The following is a 14381-nucleotide window of genomic DNA, read 5'->3' on the forward strand; positions in this document are numbered from 1 at the left end:
TGAGGATTAGGAGTAGGATTAGTAATGGTTAATTTTGTAAAAGGAAGAGTATTAGGAGTAATTGATGCAGGCTTACCTGAAGAACTCGTAGGATTAGTAGCTAAAGGAAGTACTTGTTGGAATTGATTTACATCATTAGAAATAAATTTCATGAAATTTTTTCTTTTTGGAAATTGCACTGTCTTCCATTCTTCAGCTGATGGAATGAGGTTAGGATTAGGAATATCTGATTGGTTGATATTAGCAGAAGCAATAGGATGTTCATCTTGAAGTTGGTAGGTACAAACTCTTTGATTATGCCTCATCCAACCACATTTAGTACATAGCAAATTTAATCCTTCATAAAGGATATTTTGCCTATGATTTCCAATGTAAATATGTGTTCGTAATGGTTGATCCAATGGTATTTTCACACATAACTTGGCATATCTTCCTCTTGTTGTTGAGGATGTACAAGTATCAACAGTAAATAATTTTTCAATTTTATTACCAACTTTCTGAATAATCTGAAAATTATAAAATTCAGTAGGTAATTCAGGTTATCGCAACCAGATAGCAGAGTAATTAATTGTTGTTTCAGAAGCCATAAACTTTGGTTCCATGGACAAACGGATAGAAAGTGATTTAAAATGAACCAAGGTCCATTATGTAAAGCGTGAGTCTTGTTTTCCTCCTTTTGAAATTTAAGAAGAAAAAAATCTGATCCTAAATCTATGAGAGGTAGATTTTCAGTGGGTTGTCATAAAGTATAAATTTTTTGCCGAAGTATTTGATGTCCAACCTTACAACCATAAACCTTAACAATTACTGCATGTTCCCAAGGTTTGTAAATCCTACTTTTTTCTTTAAGAGAAAGTGGAATGAAATTTGAGGCATCAGCGGGTGCCTCGAGTTCATCATCAAGCACCAGTCCACGGTTTAAAGGTTTAGGTAGATGGTGTATAGGTATCATGATGAGAGGTTAGGATATGAAGATATGATTTAGGAGCAGAAGGAGTAGAATATTTGGTAGGGTCGTGCGTATCAATAATCATATGGTTAGTAGGAGTGCGATTGGAATTGTGTTGTTATTATTATTGTAGAGTAAAAGAAATTTTCATGTCAAATTATTATCTAAAGGTGGTCAAGTTGACACATAAAAAGTGAAAAAGTTAAATAATTTTGTCTTGAGTGATTTTTGTATTTAGAAGTGACCAAGGTGGAGGATATATCAATTGCCATCTAATCACACAGACAAGTGAGATAAACAAATTAATCATAACCAACATGGTTTGTGATAAGATAAATATGATTTCTTCATTCTTAATTAGACGTTTTGAGTTTAAATTTATAGAAAAAATCCTATTAGGAAGTAATTCTCTTTTAAATGGATCTTGCGTGATACGAATCCGAATATTATCGGACTCCAATATGAATACCAGACACCGAATGGGTAAACCCAGCAAAAAGAACAAATTAATCATAGAAAAAAGTGAATTCTACTTTTCTTATTTGCACTGATTGAACGGTCTATAACACATGGAAAAAAGTGTATTGAGAATATTCTTTATTAAATATTTCACTTTTTATTCTTTGGTTAAAAAAAAGAACGAGATTAAGGAAAAAAGTTAAAATATCAAAGAAAAGGATAATATAAAACAAAATAAAAATCTTATTTTAATAATCTCATCTATGATCTTTTTTGGGTAATAATGTCATATATGATCGAAATGCTAGAAAAAAGGACTTTCGTGTTCCAATTTATGTAATATTATTTAATTAAATTTAAAATTTTACATGTTTATTTAACTTGTCTATTGTATAAATAATAGTAAAAGAAAGTATAATGTAACAAGTAAAATACTAGTTTTATGAAGGAAATGTCACATCAAAGGTGAGTTTTGTTTAATTTAATGAATTTGAATAATTGATCTTAAAATGTTATTTATAAAAATATATTATTAGAATGAGTTGTTGGAAGTTGGAATGTGGCATAACAAGAATAATATTAGGTAAATTGGGATAGGGAAAGTACTATTTAATGACATTTGGAGTGGAAATAATATCATGTAGCCACTTTTAAGTATGTTGTTTAAAATATATTCATAGCTTACAATATATTTAAAGATTAGTCAATTTCACTCAAACTTCAGGATACGACGTCCTAGAGTTTAAATCTCAAAGTTAAAACTTCAGGACATCGTGTCTTAAAGTTCGAAAATTGTGTCCAGAAATTCGAATTTTGTGTCCTGAATTTTAAACTAGTAGTTCAGATATTCACGACACTTAGTCATGAATTTCATATTAACAGCTCCAAAATTTAGAACACTACATCATGAATTTTCAAATTCAACATACTTAGTCCTAAAATTTAGGTGAATTAACTAATCTTTAAATACATTGTAAATCTTGAATATATTTTAAATAACGGGGCTTAAAAGTGACTATTGCTGCACTTCGCCCGCATTTGAACACAAATTATTTTACAGTGAATTTAATGCTTATTTTCAGAATAAAGTACTTAAAGTGAATAATATTCTATTTTTGACCTTTTATAAAAAGGTCATTAATGATTTTCTCATTTTGGTCTCTTTGACTTTGAAGTTATCTGAACTTTCCATTAAATTCTTTATTAAGGGTCTTCATAAACCTAATTATTTGTATCGATGATTTAAATTGATGCTTTAAACGACTCATCCTAGTTTGACCAAGTCAACTAGGATAAGTGGAAAATACAAAAATTAGAATTAATTTTGGGGTTATCTAGTTATTCATCAAATACTATCAATTATTTGCCGCACTGTTATAAATAAAATTTTATTTATGGTGATTGCCTATATTTAGAGAGATTCTAGGAATTATTATTTGGTGGCTAAGTCACTATTTTCCTATAAATAGAGGGTTTTATTCCATTGTAATTCATCTCCAAAACAATAAGAACTCTCTCTTTCTCTGCAATATTCTTCTTTTATTATTTTATAACACGTTATCAGCACGAGACTCTAACCAATTGAGTAGAAGTTTGGGATTGAGCATAATGATTGTCAATTGTTCCATGAACTTCCTTCATGATTAAATTCTGGATTTAAGGTATGTATTTTACCGTATTTTTCTCTTTTATTCTATAATTTAATTTTAAATACAAGCAAAGACAATAAATTTTGATTATAACTCTAATAGAGTTAGTAAGAAATTATAACCACTCGAAGTGGTAAAATTTTGATGTCTTGCCATGATCAAAGTCATGTATGATCGTGAGCACAAGAAGTGGAAACCCGTCCCATTGAATTTGCTTCATTCTCATTCCCTTAAGAGAATAAGGTAGCAATATGTAATAAGTCTGAAAGAAGACAAAATTATTACCGTGAAGGTATCAATTGATGTGGACGTGACAATAGACGAAATTATAATCGTCATCATTATGGTAATGACAATAATAAGGATTCTCAAAATAATCTTTCACTCCGTGAAAGTAATGTCTGTCATCGATTTGACATGAGATTTTGTAAAGCACATATCAATGATTATGGTTCATTCATAATGTAAGTGTGACAACATGTGATTTATGAATATATATTCATTTTTGGAAGAATATTAGTGTGCTAGTGGTATATACCACACTCACCTCTAGAAGGAGGCTTGAGAGAAAATAAGAAAATAATGTCATTATTATAGCATAAATGGTCATTGGTCACGTACTTATTGTATGCCAAAATATTTTGGCATTGTGATTATTAAAAGACAACGGTAATGCAAGAAACAGATCTTGCATATAATTTTGACGATAACCATAATGATATAACTTTCTCTTTAAAAGAGATATTCACCATATGGATGTTGATGAATACGTGGTACTACAAAATTAATTGAGAACTCTGCAAGAGCCAATTATACTATTTTGGAGAAACACAATTGATTACCAATAAGGTATTGTGTTGTAGTAAGTCTCAAAGAAACTTATTCAGTTTTCAAAGTATGCGCAAAAGCGGTTGATTATATTGAGACTATAAATAAAGGAAAGATTTAATATTTTCTATTACTACAACTTGTAGCGGGGTAATATGTATGTGAAAAGCTACCCGCTTTATTTTCCAATTTGTACTACATAAATAAAATAATACCACAATAAAGTAGAAGTTTATTGATATAAAAACTCATATCATAATAAACTTGAAGTTTATTGATAATTGCACATGTCATGTGTAAACTTGAAGTTTATCAATATTGATAATTTATCTAGTTGACATAATTAATTTAGCCATATCAATTTAAGTATGATGTGCAAAAATGAAAGAGAATTCACATGGGTAAATATTAAAGAACTAGAAAGTTATTTACGAATTCTCTTATGTTGCTTGTTCTTATTAATTAATAGACCAACTAAAATTGGAATTGAATCCCATGAATACTGAAAATATCAAAGGTGAATATGGGCTCATTCACATGACATGCATACCACGTAAGATGCATATATATAAGATGGTTACATGTGCGATTATTATTAACCCGCAACCTGGCCGGTGTTTGCGAGGTAACTTGCTCAGTAATTTAATTTCGAGCATAATTTCCAGATTTTCTATTCAAGAAGTTCATCTTGATAAGTTGGTCTACATCACAGTTGGTTTAGCAAAATAATTTATTGAGTGCCTTCACTTAATAGCTAAACTATTGCTTGTGAGAACAAAGTTATCTATATCAGTTTGATATAGGTTATATACGAAAGTACATTACATTCTCCCCTCACAAGTGGTTCAGGGTCAGGAACCAAATAATTTCATCTTATTATTATTGATGTGCGGTGTATATTTTGATTAACACCATAACGCACAAAGATGAGTTCTCAAAGTTGAGGGAACAAGTTAGTTTTTCTAACATGAGGGGGAGATAAGATAAATAGTTGAGAAAAGGTTACGTGGAATGAATTATCATTTGTACATCTAGATCCTCGAATAAGTGTCATGACCCCGGATCGCCCTCCATAAACCATCGTGACGGCACCTAGTCTCTACGACTAGGTAAGCCTAAATTGCAGAAGAAAACCAAAATTGCGGAAGTAAAACAACTTTAAACTGTAATAAAGTAATAACAGTGTTTGAATGTGCCACTCGGCATACACCATATTCAACTCTCAATACCAAAGCATAACTCTAACTCTGGAATGTCTAAATAGAACAGAAAAAAATATAGAAAGGCTAAATACTAAAAGTAGGAATAGAAAGGGACTTCTCGATCTGCGAATGCGGCAGATATACCTCGAAGTTTCTAAAGCAGTCGCCCCCCTCAAGGATGGTAGGCCTAAGTAGCGGTACCTGGATCTGCACATGAAAAACATGTGCAGGAGAGGCATGAGTACACCACAGCGGTACTCAGTAAGTGCCAAGCCTAACCTCGATTGGGCATTGACGAGGAAGGTCAGGACCCTACTGAGGTTAAATAAAATAATAAGGTCAACAGTATAGAACAAAACAGTATAAATAAGTACAGTAGTGAAATAACACAGGATGTACACGACAGCAACAATTATACAGAAACAAGGTAAACACGGAAAGGAAATATAGCTCAGCACTAATAATAACAATTAGGGATCTCCCAGGATACCGTCATGTAGTCCCATATGTACATATCTAATGGATCTCCCAGGATCCCGTCCTATAGTCCCACTCATAGTGCGCGGGAATCTACCTCCCGTTCTGTAGTCCCAACTATAAATACCCAATACTAGGGGAATCTATCGGGTACATTCACATAGTTCCATATAATTGTGCAGTGAATCTACCGGAATCCCACATCCGTAGTCCCAAAATAAACAGACAAGGGGAAGTTACCGGAGTCCCACGTCCGTAGCCCCAAAATAAATACACAACAGCAACAGGAAAATATATAGAAATGGCAAGGTTTCATATTAAGGCAACAAGTAATCCTAGCCTATCATGCTGCACAGAATTCAGGTAAGGCAGGTTCAGCAAATAAGCAATTAATTCACTTAGGCATTCTTTCCTAAGCTAACAACAAGCTTAATAATGCAAGTAATAGAAACAGGAAAGGAAACATACTAGTAATTACTTAAAGAAAATCGGATTTCCAACAATCAGCACAAATACGCACTCGTCACCTCACGTACAAGGCATTTCAATTACCAAATATACCAATCCTAAGGGGAAGGTCCCCCACACAATGCTACACAAGCCACTTACTTCGAACTGGCTCAAAAATCAATCTGAAACCACGCTCTTGCCACGAGTACTCAACTCCAAATGGCCCAGATCTATTCAATTCAATTTCATAATGTAAATAACACTTCAAGTAATTAATTCTACAAGTCAATTCTAAGCTAATACGTGAAATTAGGTAAAATGACCAAAACGCCCCTCGGGCCCACATCTCGGAATCGGGTAAAATTTATAGTTTCAGAATCCTCAGACTCTCACGAATCTAACCATATCAAAATTATCCAAATCCAATATCAAATACCCAATCAAAACTCAATTTCTTGGTCTAAGAACTTTTCATACAAATTTCGAAATTAAAGGATAAATTCATGTTTAGATTAATGGGTTACAAGCAAAAAGGAGTCTAGAATCGTTACCCAATCGATGTCTCTGAAAATCCCTCAAAGTCTCGCTCAAATCCGAGCTCCCAAGCTTAAGTTTTGATAAAAATGGTTAAACCCTCGATTTTTGAAATCGTATATCTGCCCAGGTAATTCCTTCTTCGCGAATGCGGTCAAACCCTCACGTTCGCGAAGCACAAAATGACTTTGATCATTTTTCCTCTTACGCGATCGCGGACAATACCTCGCGAATGCGATGCTTTGCACAGACAGGTCTTCGCGATCGTGTTCCACCTATCGCGAACGTGATGCATTAAATCTACTAAAACTCAGCCGCTCTTTTTCTTCTATGCGAACGCGACACCACCCACGCGAACGCGATGTACAAACACTTATCCCTTCGTGAATGTGAAGGCTTAATTTTCACCTTCCTCAACTGACTCTTCGTGAACGCGAGGTCCCACTCGCGAACGCGAAGAGTAAAATTCCTCTGCAACAGCTGAACAAAATCTGCAATTTTTTTACAACTTAAAATGATCCGTTGAGCATCCGAAACACACCTGAGGCCCTTGGGACCTCAACCAAACCTGCAAACCAACCCTAAAACATCATTCAAACTTGTTTCAACCTTCGGAACGCTCAAAACAATATCAAAACACCTATTTCTCATCGGATTCAAACCTAAGAATTCCAAAAATGCTAAAAATACGCTTTTGATCAAAAAGTCTATCAAACCTCGCCCGAATGACCTAAAATTTTGCACACACGCCACATTCAACACTACGGAACTACTCCAACTTCCGAAATTCCATTCTGACCCTCGGATCAAAATCTCACTACCGGACCAGAAACTTCAAAAAAATTCAACTTTCGGCATTTCAAGCCTAAATTAGCTACGGACATCTGAAACACAATCCGAATATGTTCCTAACCTCGAAATCACCCAACGGAGCTAACGGAACCATCAGATTTCCATTCTAAGGCCATCTTCATATTGTTCCTACTACAGCCAACTTTCCAACACTTAAGCTCTCATTTAGGGACTAAGTGTCCCAAAACTCTTCGAAACTCAAAACCGAACATCCCGGCAAATCAAAATAGCAGAAATAAACTCGGGGAAAGTAGTTAATAGGGGATCGGGGCATAAATCTTAAGACGACCGGCCGGGTCGTCACAATAATATAATATGAACTTTAGGTTCAGAAAAATAATAATTCATTTGCAATATATTGCAAAGCATGCCAGACACATTTGTTGATCTAAAGAAAATAATTATATTCTTATTGCAAATGCTCATATTAAGTCCTAGAAGGACAAAATCTATGGTACGCTTAAAGCGTATAGACAAATCGGCTTCAAATAAACTTCTTGATAAAGAAGATGAGCAAATGATCTAAATGATCATAATAAAGGAGGCAAGTGATCTAGAAGGTCACATGACATAACACTTCATAAAATCTCATGAGAGATTCAGGTACCTGAATATATGAATGAAGAGATCTCTATGTTATGTCTTTATGAAAAATAAGGAGGTTGGAACCGATATAAAATGTTCGTCGACAACATCTATGGTAGCGCTAAATATATATATGAGCATCTTAAGTCTAGAGAAATAATTCAAGTAGAATTGGTTTCATATGAAAGACATGTCGTTTTGGACATTCAGTTCAAACACTTGAAAGTATAAAGTCAATGGTATGTGCAATCACTTTTATTTATCTTATATGTCTAGCATGACATAAAAATTTGATATGCATCTAAAGTCTATTTAAATGGCTTATTTGACTATATTTATATGACAATTCCCAAAGGATTTAAATTTCTTAAAGCATATACAATTCTTGATCTTAAAGTACCACATCCTTAGTGCAATTTGTGCACAAATGTATCCTGCTATAATTATACGCATGATAATATGATAGCATGAGTTTTGCCCCTATGTGATGATATTGAAATGACGATTTCAACAAGATCATATGAATACAATACATATCTATCAAGAATGATGATTTCAAGGTGAAACAAATTCATTCAAATTAATATGGCTGATTTGTTTATCAAGTATCTTTGCAATATTCTTCTTTTATTATTTTATAATAATTATTGGACTAATTTCACGTATAAGCACTAAACTTCATATAATTATTATGATGACCCTTGGGGCAAGCTTTCAGAAGATTAAGACAACTCTGACTATGGCACCGGTGTTGGTTTTGCCCATAGGTTCAGGGCTTTATACAGTCTATTGTGATGCATCTCGTATTGGACTCGGTGCAGTGTTGATGCAGGATAGTAAGGTCATTGCATATGCTTCACGGTAGTTGAAGATTCATGAGAAGAACTATCTGGTTCATGATTTGGAGTTGACAGCCATTGTTCACGTGTTGAAAATTTGGAGGCATTATCTGTATGGCGTGGCATATGAGGTATTTACGGATCACAAAAGTCTTCAGTATTTGTTCAAGCAAAAGGAGTTGAATTTGAGACAGATGAGGTAGTTGTAGTTGTTGAAAGATTATGATATCACCATCTTATATCATCCGGGAAAGGCCAATGTGGTGGCCGATGCTTTGAGTAGGAAGTCAGCCAGTATGGGCTCTTGCTTATATTCCGGTCGGTGAGAGATCGCTTGCCTTGGATGTTCAAGCTTTGGCCAATCAGTTCGTGAGGTTGGATGTTTCTGAGCCCAGTCGTGTGTTAGCTTGCACAGTTGCTCGCTCTTTATTATTGGAGTGTATCCGAGATCGGCAGTATGATGATCCTCATTTGTGTGTCCTCAAAGACACGCTGCAGCACGGAGGTGCCAAGCAGGTTACCTTGGGTGATGATGGAGTTTTGAGATTGTAGGGTCGAGTTTGTGTGCCTAATGTGGATGGACTTCGAGAGTTGATTTTAGAGGAGGCACACAGTTTCCGGTACTCTATTCATCTGGGCGCCACGAAGATGTATCAGGATTTGCGGCAGCATTATTGGTGGAGGAGAATGAAGAAGGATATCGTTGCATATGTGGCTCGGTGTTTGAATTTTCAGCAGGTTAAGTAGGAGCATCAGAGACCCGATGGTTCATTTCAGAGGATTGAGCTTCCTGAGTGGAAGTGGGAGCGGATCACTATGGATTTCATTGTTGGACTCCCACAGACTAGGAGAAAGTTCGATGCAGTGTGGGTTATTGTTGGTAGGCTAACCAAGTCAGCGTATTTCATTCCTGTGGCAGTCTCTTATTCTTCTAAGAGGTTAGCTGAGATCTATATCTTGGGAGATTGTTTGCCTTCATGGTGTGCCCGTGTCTATCATTTCGAACCGAGGTACGTAGTTTACCTCACGCTTCTGGAGAGCAGTTCAGCGAGAGTTGGGCATGCGGGTTGAGTTGAGCACACCGTTTCATCCTTAGATGGACGGGCAGTCCGAGCGGACCATTCAAATTCTGGAGGATATGCTCCAAGCTTGTGTTACTGACTTTAGAGGCTCGTGGGATCAGTTTTTGCCTTTAGCAGAGTTTGCCTACAATAACAGCTACCAGTCGAGTATTTAGATGGGTCCTTATAAGGCTTTATATGGTAGGCGGTGTCGGTCGTCGATTGGATGGTTTGGAGGATATGCTCCGAGCCTGCGTCATCGATTTCGGAGGTTCGTGGGATCAATTCTTGCCTTTAGCAGAGTTTGCCTACAACAACAGCTATCAGTCGAGTATCCAGATGGCTCCTTATGAGGCTTTATATGGTAGGCGATGTCGATCTCCGGTTGGATGGTTTGAGTCGGGAGAGGCTCGGTTGTTGGGTACGGATCTGGTTCAGGAGGCCTTGGATAAGGTCAGGATTATTCAGGATAGGCTTCGTACAGCTTAGTCCAGGCAAAAAAGTTATGCCGACCGCAAGGTTCAAGATTTGGCACTCATGGTCGGTGAGCGGGTATTGCTTCGAGTGTCGCCTATGAAGGGCGTGATGAGATTTGGGAAGAAGGGCAAGCTTAGCCCTAGGTTCATTGGCACGTTTGAGATTCTTGATCGAGTGGGAGAGGTGGCTTATAGACTTGAGTTGTCGCCGAGCTTATCAGCCCTGCATCCAGTGTTTCATGTGTCCATGCTTCGGAAATATCACGGCGATCCATCCCACGTGTTAGATTTCAGCACTGTCCAGTTGGACAAGGATTTGTCTTATGTGGAGAAGCGGGTAGATATTCAAGACCGGCAGGTTCGTCAGTTGAGATCGAAGAGTTTTTCTTCTGTTCGTGTTCAGTGGAGAGGTCAGCCTCCTGAGGCATCAACCTGGGAGTCCGAGTCTGATATGCGAAGCCGTTATCCCCATCTTCTCCCAACTCAGGTACTTCTTTCTTCTGTCTGTTCGAGTATGAACGGTTGTTTTAGAGGTGGAGAATGTTTGGGTCATCACTTGTTTTAAAATGAAATTCAAAGTTTCAAGGCCTTAAAAACCTCTCTTAGCATCACCTCGATTTGCATGTGCAGTCCGGGCGAGTAGCCGGAAAGTCCAAATGTGAAAATCTGTGAAAATGATAAATTTTGACTATAAAATGAATTAATTTAACTTCGGTCAACGTTTTGGGTAAACGGACCCGGACCCGTAATTTGACGATCTGGAGGGTCCGTAGGAAAATATGGGACTTGGGCGTATGCACGGAATCAAATTCCGAGGTCCCAAGCCCGAGAAATAAATTTTTGAAGAAAATTATTTTCTGAAATTGTTTATAAGGTTTGGAAATGAATTTTGAGGAGAACATATTGGTATCAGGCCCGTAGTTTGGTTCCGGCGCCCGGTACAGGTCTTATATATGATTTAAGATAATTCTGTGAAGTTTGGTAAGAAACGGAATCCGTTTGATGTGATTCGGACCTTAAATACAAAATTTGATGTTTAAAGAAGTTTTGGGAAATTTCATTGATCTTGAGGTTTAATTCGATGTTCATGATGTTATTTTGGTGATTTTATTACACAAATAAGTCCGTAGGATGTTTTTGAGGTTGTGTGTATATTTGGTTTAGAGCCCTGAGGGCTCGAGTGAGTTTTGGATAGGCCAGGGGGTGGATTTTTAGACTTAGAAAGTTTCAGATTTTAGCTGGTGTGCCCAGGCCTACAGGCTTCGCACTCGAAAATTCGAGCTCGCAAATGCGAAGGCTGGATCGCAAAAGATCGAAATTCCCCTGTTCAGCCTTGGGTCGCAAATGCGACTCTTTCTTCGCAATTCCCAGCTCGCAAATGCGAGCCTCCCTTTGCATTTCCCAACCCAGCAGAGGTCGAGGTTCGCAATTGCAAATCCCTGTTCGCAATTCCCATATCTGAGGCCTGCAACTTTTATACTTAGACGATTTTAAACTCATTTTTCACATCTTTTCAAAACACAAACTCCTTTGGGCGATTTTCCAAGAACAACTCTTCTTCCAAATCGATTGTAAGTTAATTTTAACTCATTTCCTTCAATCATTAACATCTTTTAACATGATTTCAACTCAAAATCAATGATTTTTATGGGGAAAATTGGGTGTTTTGGGTAGAACCTAGGTTTTTCAAAAATTGGGGATTTGGACCTCGATTTGAGGTCCAATTTCAAAACAAATTAAATATTTGAGTTCGTGGAAGAATGGGTAATCGGGTTTTGATTCGAACCTCGGGTTTTGACCATGTGGGTCCGGGGGCGATTTTTGACTTTTTGGGCAAAACTTTGGAAAACTCATTTTTATGCATTCGAATTGATTCATTTGGCGTGTATTGATGTAATTAAGTAACTTGTGACTAGATACGAGCGAATTGGTGGTGGAATCAAGAGGTAAACTATAATTGAATAGTGAATTGTGTTCGTGGCATCGAGGTAAGTGTTTGGTCTAACCTTAGCTAGAGGGATTAGGAGTTGAGTCCTATTTGCTATGTGGTAATTGTTGAGTACGACGTATAGGCATGGTGACGAGTATCTATACGTTGGTGTCTAGCATGCCCGTGAGTCTTTATATTGTGATTATCATGACTTCGGTGTATCTTTCATGCCTTAGTGGTAGCTTTTATTTGTTGTACAAATATTGTGGAAGGAATTGTGACCTATGAACATTGAGGAGCGTTGGCTCAAGTTGCATAACGAATTGTGAAACTGCAAGCGATAGTTGAACCTCTGGAGCACTGGCTCGAGTTGTAAAGTGAATCGTGAAGTAAAAGTGAGAAGGAGAAGAGATTATTATGTTGTCACCCTTGCCGGGCTTTTGTTGACTTTTTTGTTATCGCCCTTGCTGGGATGTTGATGTTATTGATGTTGTTCCCTTGCCAGGATTTAATTGTTGACTTGTTTCTCCCTTGCCGGGATTCTTATTGCAAATTTTCTTTATTCCCTTGCCCTATTGTTTGTGATTGTTGTTTGGGTGAGGAAGAGAGTTAAAGCACCAAGGTTGATACCGTGCATTGTTTGTTTTGTGAGGAAAGAGTGTAAAGCACGAAGGGTGATGTCGTGCCGCACGATGTACCATTCCATGTCAATTTTATTGATTATATGGTGAGGAAAGAGAGTAAAAGCACGAAGGGTGATGCCGTGCACATTTTATTATATAATTGCTTTGGTGAGGACGAGGGTAAAAGCACGAAGGGTGATGCCGTGCATTTATTGATTTCTGATTCCTTGTTGATATCCGATTTATGTTATTTCATTCGTTTAATTGATGTCTTTCTATTCGGAATTGTTATTTCCCCCCATAGTATGCTCCCCCTCCCATACTTGACTGGTTATTTCTGTATTTCTTTTCCGCTGTATGTATATATATATATATATATATATATATATATATATATTTGAACTGCACAGGTTTATTTGGTAGTCTGGACCTAGCCTCATCACTACTTCGCCGGGGTTAGGCTGGACACTTACCAGCACATGATGTCGGTTGTGCTGATACTACACTCTGCACTATGTGCAGATCCCGGAGCAGCTTTTGGACAGTAGCTTGGAGGCTTCCTTCAGTCCATCCGGAGACCCAGTAGACCTGCAGGCGTCCGCAGGCCCTGGCGTCTCCCTCTGTCCCTATTTCCTATTTCATTTTCCTTTTATTCAAAAACAGTGTACTGTTATTTCTTCACACTTTGTATGTAGTAATCTTAGACAGTCTGTGACACTGTGACACTAGGTTTTGGGTGGTTAAGGCTTAAGTATTTGTAATAGATGCAGTTTCCATATATCTAATTGTTGTCTTCCGCTTAAATTTGAATTTCTGTTGTTACCACGTTATCGTCTTATATTTGTTAAAAAGAAATAATTGGTTAATGAAGTAATTAGATTAAAGGTTTGGCTTACCTAGCTCACATTAGTAGGCGTCATCACTACTCCCGAGGGTGGAAAATCCGAGTCGTGACAATTATAAAATTATATTTATAACATTAAAATAACTGTTTATCTATTATAAGAGTAAGATAACTGAATTTTGCTCACTATAACGATAAAATTTATTTGAGTCATATAGTAAAACTAGAGCCCGTTTAGACATAAGAAATTTTTTCTTTTTTCCAAAAAAATTTTACTTTTTTTCGAAATCGGCGTTTGTTCATAAAATTTCCAATTTTCACTTGAAAATATATTTTGAAAATTTTCGGAAATTTGAAAAACTCCAAAAAAACTATTATTTAAAATTTTCACTCAAATCACTCACAAAACTTCAAAAACAATCCAAAATTATATTTATGTCCAAACACAACTCTAAATTTCAAATACCATTTTCACTTTAAATTTTTTTTACTTTTTTTTGGAATTTTACAATTCTTATGTCCAAAAGGCCACTAAGATAATGCAAGCATTTCTTGGTAGGATAAATTATTCTCCTCCTTCCATGTGTATTATCAGTAGATTTGCAGTTGCTAATTAGTTAGGT

The sequence above is a fragment of the Nicotiana sylvestris genome, chromosome 11 (genome assembly GCF_000393655.2).
Source record: "Nicotiana sylvestris chromosome 11, ASM39365v2, whole genome shotgun sequence".
Taxonomy (NCBI): domain Eukaryota; kingdom Viridiplantae; phylum Streptophyta; class Magnoliopsida; order Solanales; family Solanaceae; genus Nicotiana; species Nicotiana sylvestris.